This window comes from Pipistrellus kuhlii, unplaced genomic scaffold (assembly GCF_014108245.1).
Source record: "Pipistrellus kuhlii isolate mPipKuh1 unplaced genomic scaffold, mPipKuh1.p scaffold_m20_p_2, whole genome shotgun sequence".
Classification (NCBI taxonomy): Eukaryota; Metazoa; Chordata; class Mammalia; order Chiroptera; family Vespertilionidae; genus Pipistrellus; species Pipistrellus kuhlii.
Window position 1 is genome coordinate 179314502 of NW_023425515.1, and position 8713 is coordinate 179323214.

At 42.9% G+C, this 8713-nt stretch overlaps 1 long non-coding RNA gene and 1 other non-coding gene across 2 annotated transcripts; both read right to left on the reverse strand.

The window, feature by feature from the left end:
* Nucleotides 1-1401: 1401 nt before the first annotated feature.
* LOC118725020 lies at nucleotides 1402-1508 on the reverse strand. Its single transcript, XR_004989786.1, has one exon. It is a non-coding gene; the product is annotated as a U6 spliceosomal RNA (small nuclear RNA).
* Nucleotides 1509-4147: 2639 nt separating this feature from the next.
* LOC118722833 lies at nucleotides 4148-7860 on the reverse strand. The gene is made up of 3 exons (XR_004989140.2): nucleotides 7847-7860; nucleotides 5089-5504; nucleotides 4148-4285 (listed from the first exon to the last, which is right to left on the reverse strand). It is a non-coding gene; the product is annotated as an uncharacterized LOC118722833 (long non-coding RNA).
* Nucleotides 7861-8713: the final 853 nt, after the last annotated feature.

The following is an 8713-nucleotide window of genomic DNA, read 5'->3' on the forward strand; positions in this document are numbered from 1 at the left end:
GACTATTTCTAATCATTATTATTTCTGGATTTAGGGCTTATGGGCACTGTTGGAGCATAATGTAAAGAGCTGAGGCTTTGGCAACAAACCTGTTCTGCTGCTTCCTATCTGTGTGTCCTTGGCTAAGTTATTTAAACCCGTTGGGATTCAGTTTTCTCCTTGTACAATAGCAGACATAACAGTACCTGATATATAGGGTGGTGTGAGAATTAAATAAAGTTAATGCACATAAAGTGGCCAACACTATACCTGGTACACGTTAAAAGCTCAATAAATAATAACTGACTTATGGCGGGTAACATTAGTTTTCACCTTTTTTTGTTTAAGCTTCCAAGTTTTCAACAATGAACATAGGCACAGACTATAGGAATATGGATATTCATTGTAGCACTATTTGCAGATAATAATAATAATAATAATAATAATGTCCTAGCCAGTTTGGCTCAGTACATAGAGTGTTGGCCTGCGGACTGAAGGGTCCTGGGTTCCATTCCAGCCAAGGGCACATACCTCTGTTGCAGGCTCCAGAACAAGAGTGTAGGAGGCAATAAATCGATGTTTCTCTCATATCGATATTTCTCTCTGTTCTTTCCTCTCTCTTCCACTCTTTCTAAAAATCAAAGGAAAAATACCCTTGGGTGGCAATTAAAAAAAAAAATGTTGAAAAACAAACAGATAAAAAAATAAAATAACCTTAAAAATAATAATAAAGTCAGTCTACTGGAGATTGGGCAAATCAACTGTGATATATGCATACTAATAAAAAGGTAATATGCTAATTAAACTGGATAGACTAGACGTCTTCCGGGCATTATTATGGACATCCTTCCGAACAAAGCTGGGGCCAGGGCAGCGTCACCCGGGGTCCCAGGTGCCTGGGGCTGGCCAGAGGGAGGGAAGCTCGGTCCCGGCCAGAGGAGGAAAGCCTGGGTCCCTGGTGTGGGGGCCAGAGGTGTTTAGGAGTGACCAGGCGGGCAGGCAAGCAGTTAGGGGCCATCAGGCAGGCAGAGTGGTTAGGGGCAAGCAGGCAGGCAGGCAGTTAGGGGCCATCAGGCAGGCAGAGTGGTTAGGGGCAAGCAGGCAGGCAGGCAGGTGAGTGGTTAAGAGCCAGCGATCCGGATTGGAAGAGGGATGTCCGTCTGCCGATTTAGGCCTGATCCAGCAGTGGTCCCGGATTGTGAGAGGGTGCAGGCCAGGTTAAGGCCTCCCCCCCATGCAGAATTTTGTGCACTAGGCCTCTAGTTCATAATATAAAATACCACTACACAGTTAAAGTGAATAAACCAAAGCTACAGATATCCACATGGATAAAACAAAATGTTAGGAAAAGACAGCTTGATACTATGTATATAACATTTTTAAATATGACAGACGACCCTGTATACTATTTAAGGATTCATACATGCATAGGAACGCTTCATGAATTTGCGTGTCATCTTTGCACAGGGGCCATGGTAATCATCTCTGTATCATTCTAATTTTAGAATATGTGCTAATGAAGCGAACACCATCCATACACAGGACAATGCAATTCTGAGGAGAGAGGAACAGGAACGGGTGAAAAAAGGGATACATTGGGGCTTAAAACATATCTCTGGCCGGGACCGGTTTGGCTCAGTAGATAGAGCATCGGTCTGCAGACTGAAAGGTCCTGGGTTCAATTCCGGGCAAGGACATGTACCTTGGTTGCGGGCACATCCCCAGGAGGGGGTGTGCAAGAGGCAGCTGATCGATGATTCTCTCTCATGGATGTTTCTAGCTCTCTATCCCTCTCTCTTCCTCTCTGTGAAAAATCAATAAAATATATATTTTTAAAAACATATCTCTGATATTTTATTTCTTCAAAATGTTTGTAAGAAAATAAGGCAAAATATGAAGATTTGATAACATTGGTGAAAGGTGCTTACGTGTTTGTTATAAAAACAACTGTTTTTCTATATGATTGAAATAGTTCTCCATTTTAAAAAAAGAATGGAGCAGAACAATGTACAAATATGCTATCTTTTTTTTAAAATAAGGAAAAATGGTAATGTATTTATATCAACCACATCTGTTATGCCAACTGGAAATCAGTGGCTTTCACAATAGTAGCAGCGGTGTTGGAGGGGGAGTATAGGGTTTTTGTTTTTAAGCAAATGTTTTTTTACACACAGTGAATTTCATTCTTTTTGGTGTTCAGTTCTATGAGTTAAATGCATACACTTGTGTAACTACCACCATTATAATTTAAATTATCCTTTTACTCCAAATACTCCTTCATGCTATCTTTTATAGTCAAACTCTCTCCCAACCATGGCATGCACTGATCTATTTTCTGTTCCTGTAGTTTGTTTTTTTCCAGAAAGTCATACAAATGGAATAAAAAAGTATAGCTTGCCAAAACCGGTTTGGCTCAGTGGATAGAGTGTCAGCCTGCGGACTGAAAGGTCCCAAGTTCGATTCCAGTCAAGGGCATGTACATTGGTTGTGGGCACATCCCCAATAGAGGGTGTGCAGGAGGCAGCTGGTCGATGTTTCTTTCTAATTGATGTTTCTAGCTCTCTATACCTCTCCCTTCCTCACTGTTAAAAAATCAATAAAAATATATATATATTAAAAATATATAGCTTTTTGAATCTAACTACTTTCACTTAGAATAATGCATTTGAAATTCATCCACGTTGCATGTATCAATAGTTTGTTCCTTTTTACTGCACATCCATTCGTTGTGTGGATGTATCATAATTTGTTCCTTCATTCACTAGTTTAGGACATTGGGATTGTTTATAGTTTTCGTTGACTGTGAATGAAGCTATTATGAATATTTGTGTACAGGTTTTTGTATAAACATAAGTTTTTATTTCTCTTAGATAAACACTTAGGAGTAGAATTGCTGAGTTGTTTGGTAAATGTATATGTAATTATATATTTAAAAACCCAAACTCTTTCCAAAATGGCTACACCATTTAGAATTTTCATAGCAAGAATGAAAGCTCTACTTGCTCTATGTGCTTATCAGCATTTGATATTGTCATGTTTTGAAAGAATTGTTGTTTTTAGCCATTCCAATATGTATGTAGTGGTACCTTCATAAAGCCAACATTTCCTTACTAACTTAAGGATATTCAGCCTCTTTTCATGTGCTGATTTGCCATCTTTTTTTTTTTTTTTAATACATTTTACTGATTTTTTAAAGAGAGGAAGAGAGAGGGATAGAGAGCTAGAAACATTGATGAGAGAGAACCATCGATCAGCTGCCTCTTGCACACCCCCTACTGGGGATGTGCCCGCAACCAAGGTACATGCCCTTGACCGGAATCGAACCCAGGACCTTTCAGTCTGCAGGCCGACGCTCTATCCACTGAGTCAAACCAGTTTCGGCTGATTTGCCATCTTCATGTCTTCTTTAGTGAAGTATCTGTATTAGTCTTGTGCCCATTCATTTACAGGCTTGTTTCTTATTATTAATGAGTTGTGAGAATTATTTTTTTATTCTAGATATGAGGCCTTTATTAGATACTAGAGGCCTGGTGCACAAAATTCATGCACAGCCTAACCTGTGCCCTCTCCCAGTCTGGGAGCCCTAACTCCCCACATGGGCCTAAGCCGTTAGCCGGATATCCTTAGCGCTGCCTCGCAGGCAAGAGAGGTTCTTGCCACTGCCATTGCGCCCGCCAGCTGTGAGCCCGGCTTCTGGCAGAGCGGCACTGCCCTGTGGGAGCCCACTGACCACTGGAGGCAGCAATTGCATTGAGTGTCTGCCCCCTAGTGGTCAGTGCGCATCATAGCGACTGGTTTCGCTGATCAATTGATTTCCATATTAGTCTTTTATTATATAGGATGTGATTTGCAGATGTTTTCTCCTGGTCTGTGGTTTGTTGTAGCATCTTTCACAGAGCAGAGTTTTAAATTTTAATTAAGTTCGCCAAAACCGGTTTGGCTCAGTGGATACAGCGTCGGCCTGTGGACTGAAAGGTCCCACGTTCGATCCCAGTCAAGGGCATGTACATTGGTTGCGGGCACATCCCCAATAGGGGGTGTGCAAGAGGCGGCTGATTGATGTTTCTCTCTCTTTGATGTTTCTGACCTTCTATCCCTCTCCCTTCCTCTCTGTAAAAAATCAATAAAATATATATTTTTTAAATTTTTAATTAAATTCAATTTGTCTTTTTTCTCTTGTGAATCATGTTTTAACTAAGAAATCTTTGCTTAACTCAAGATCACAAAAATTTCCTCCTATCTTTTTTTTTTACTAATTGTTTTATAACCACAACAAATGAGTACAGAAAATGCCCTGTACAAACAACTCAATAAATGCCCTGGCTGGTGTGGCTCAGTTGTTCCATGCACCAAGAGGTCACCGGTTCAATTCCATGAGTTAGGGCACTTTCTGTTGCCTCCGTGTGAGAGAGAAACATCAATCAATTGCCTCCCATACGCAAACCCACAACTTGGTGCACAGGACAATGCCTAACCAACTGAACCACATTTGCCAGGGTTTACAGAGTTTGTAACATACTGGAGAAGTTTGGCTTGCTAAAAATAATAGGTTACTCACATTTTTCATTTTCTTTTGAAACCTCCATTTTGACAACACGCTAGCTCAGTGGTCGGCAAACTCATTAGTCAACAGAGCCAAATATCAACAGTACAACGATTGAAATTTCTTTTGAGAGCCAAATTTTTTAAACTTAAACTTCTTCTAATGCCACTTCTTCAAAATAGACTCGCCCAGGCCGTGGTATTTTGTGGAAGAGCCACACTCAAGGGGCCAAAGAGCCACACATGTGGCTTGCGAGCCACAATTTGCAGACCATGGCCTTAGCTGAGCTACATTTGGATAAATCATAATTCTGTCTGTACCTCAGTTTGCCACTCAAAAGATTATGTGAACATTCTGTTAAGATGCTTTGGACCCAACTGGTGTTGCTCAGTGCTTGAGGGTCAGCCCATGAACCAGGAGGTCACAGTTCTGTCCAGGTCAGGGCACACGCCTGGACTGTGGGCTCAATCTCCAGTAGGGGCATGCAGGAGGCATCCAATTGATGTTTCCCTGTCCCTCTCTCTCTAAAATCAATAAAAAACACTTAAAAAAAAAAAAAAAACAACTAACACAATAAAAGATTCAAGATCAAGGTGTTCCTTTAGGCAAGGCTAAAGATTTCAGTCTCTGGAATTTAGAATTCAGGCTGCAATCTTGTTTTTGGGTGGGTCACTGGGTGTGTGGGTACTATCCATGCTTTTAATCAGATATACACAGAAGAATGGCCACTGGCCCAGACAGAAGTAGATGAAGTGTTTGTGTCACGTAACTACCCAAGTGCCTTCCCACAATGCAGTGCCAGGTGGGGTTGTACTTCTGGTCAGATTCCTTCCTAACATGGGCCACAATGCCCTCTCTGTGTTGTACTTCAGTGCTTGAGTAGCACATTCCACGGAGTCCTGTTGCACCTCCTCCTACATATCAGCATTTTTGATCACTGCCTTTCGGTCACACATGGTCACAGTGGAGCAGGGCTGGCTGACTGCAACAGTCTCCTGAGGGAGGGGGCAGGCCTGGCTCAGATCCCGAGAAGCTTTCCCCTATATTTTCTTTTCTTTTCCTTTTAATAGAGGGATAGATTGTTAGAAACACCGATGAGAGAGAAACATCAATTAGCTGCCTCTTGCACACCCCCTACTGGAGATGTGCCCACAACCAAGGTACATGCCCTTGACGGGAATCGAACCTGGGACCTTTCAGTCCGCAGGCCGACGCTCCATCCACTGAGCCAAACCGGTTTGGGCTATATTTTCTTATAGAGGCTTAGTTTTAGGCTATCGCTTATTTCTTTATGATTTCTGCATATACTTTTATATTTGTGGTCTATGCCCAGAAGGATCCACACACAAGCTTTCCTCTGGGGTGGGAAAATTGTGTGACATGGGGTAAGCATGATATAGAGACTAGCTTAGCACTGTGGGCACTTTTGGGCTCTTGAATTTTTCCTTAAATGTGTATCTTACGGTACCTTAAAAACAACAGCAAACTAGGGAATTTTTTTTTTAAAGCTAAAAGCTCAATAAGTGTTGGGGGACTACTGAAACACGCTTCCAGCCAGTGTAGTTGAAAATTATCAGGATGATTATTGGACTGGAAAGCTTCACCATAGTTTCCAGTCCTCTGAGCTCTCTTCTGTCACAGCTAGCAGTTTGTACTGGGCTAAGAACCAAGTGCAATTAACTGGTAAATAATTAGTCGGGCCAATCAGAGAACAACATGCAAATGAGTGGATCTGACTGCTGTAAAGCTTCGTGGGGATAGCTGAACATGGCAGAGTTTAGAGACGTGGGGTTGCTGCCACCCGCAGGCCGCATCCCTCAATAACAAGTTCATGGAAATAGCTGAGGGAAGGGGCAGCATTCCTCTCAGAACCGAGTCCTCTGGGGGACTCTGGATTGGAGGAAGAGTGATTTATAAAAATTTCTCTTTTCCCCTTCAGCTCAAATCCACATTGGTCAGAAGGGTTCCTAAGAGTGGCAACTGAGGCATCAGATCATCGAGGTTTGAATGCTGTTCTTACCTTGGGTAAATCAGATAACCTATTCTATACCTGATCCTAACCTATAAAATGAGGATGAAAGCAGTAGCTGCTGGTATGTTGGGAAGATTGAATCAGATCATGTAAAGTGTGGAGCACAATGCCTGGCAGATGGTGAGCACACAAGACATAGCAGTTGTGCCAGAGCCGGTTTGGCTCAGTGGATAGAGCCTCAGCCTGCGGACCGAGAGGTCCTGGGTTCCATTCCGGTCAAGGGCATGTACCTTGGTTGTGGACACATCCCCAGTGGGGGTTGTGCAGGAGACAGCTGATCAATATTTCTCTCTCATCCATGTTTCTAGCTCTCTATCTCTCTCCCTTCCTCTCTGTAAAAAAATCAATAAAATATAATTTTTTTTTTTAAAAAAAAGAAAGAAATAGTAGTTGTTATTAGGCAGAACTTGAGAAAGCTTGGTCATTCTAAACGGAGAGACTGTACCTTTGATGCACAACAGTCCTTTGGAAAGGCCTTTAGCATCTAACTCCACCGCTTAAGGTTTGTAACTCGGAGCGAGAGTCTTAGCCTCTCTGAGCCTTCCCTCGCCTCAGGGGTGGTTTTGGATGTTACATGAAACCGTCCGTGTAAAGCACCCAGCACAGGGCCTGGCATGGAGTGGACAGGTAACAAGGGAGTGACGATTAACACAACAGTAGTTTCCAAATAGAGCCAAAGGTTGCAAACAGGCAGGCCACTGGCAGTGGCTAACCTACAGACATTTTGGTTCCGCTCTCAATATTCGCACATTTTAAATTACCTGCCATCATTAAAATAGAAATTTCACATTTAGGCCAGATTCTTAACTTCTCTTTTAAAATGTGAAGCTCTGCCCTGCCCGTGTGGCTCAGTTGGTTGAAGCGTTGTCCCATACACCAAACCGCCATGGGTTCAATTCCCCGTCAGGGCACATACCTACGTTTGGTCCCTGGTTAGTGCTATAGGCAACAGATATTTCTGATATTTCTCTCTCACATCAATGTTTCTCTCTCTCTCCCCCTTCCTCCTCCCCTCACTTTTCCCCTCTCTCTTTCTCTCCCTTTCTCTAAAACCAATGAACATATCCTTGCATGTTAGCATAACCAATGGACACAGAGACTAGGGTGGTGGGGGCTTGCCCAGTGTGGGAGTGGCTGGGGGATAGAGGGGTCAAGCAGGGGAAAAGGAGATATATGTAAAACTTTAGACAATAAATTTTAAAAAATGGAAAAAACAAAACAAAACACCATATCCTGGGGTGAGCTCTCTTTAAAAATAGAATAAAATGTGAAGCTCTGATAATGTACCACACCAGATCTGGAAGAAGGATGGCATATACTGTAACAGGGAAAACGAATTTCTGTCAAGGGAGCCAAGTAAGGCTCCCCAAAGAAGCTGAGACGTGAAGGTTGCGTAGGGGAAACAGAGCTGCAAGCAAAGGCCCTGAATCAGGAAGATCAGTGCCAGGGGGTCACTCCCTGTGGCTGGGTCACAGGGAGTGAGAACACGGCGGGAAGGGGATGTGGTTCCCGTCAGTCAGCACTTAAGGCTTATTTTGGACCAGCAGAAACCGGTTTGGCTCAGTGGATAGAGTGTTGGCCTGCAGATTGAAAGGTCCCAGGTTTGATTCTGGTCAAGGGCATGTACCTTGGTTTCTGGCACATGGGTTTGCAAGAGACAGCTGATCCGATGTTTCTAACTCTCTCTTCCTCTCTGTAAAAAATCAATTTTAAAAAAAGCCAAAACCGGTTTGGCTCAATGGATAGAGCGTTGGCTTGGGGACCCGATTCCGGTCAGGGGCATGTACCTTGGTTGTGGGCATATCCCCAGCGGAGAGTGTGCAGGAGACAGCTGATCGATGACTCTCTCTCATCGATGTTTCTATCTCTCTCCCTTCCTCTCTGTACAAAATCAATAAAATAAAAAAATCAATAAAAAAAATTTTTTTAAAGGATTTTGAACTTGATTGTGAGGACAAGTGTAGTTCAGGGCTGAAAGCTAGGAGATAGCCAATTGGTGCAAAAAAAAAAAAAAGGAGGGGCCAGATAGGATCAGAATGGAGAAGGGTCAGAAGTCAACAGTTAGCAGCTGAGAAAGCAGAGGAGTACTAGGCAGTATAGGATCTCGCTCTAGAAACTCTGGGCATACCCAGGAGAGCCTGTCAGGTGTGGTCTGGCAA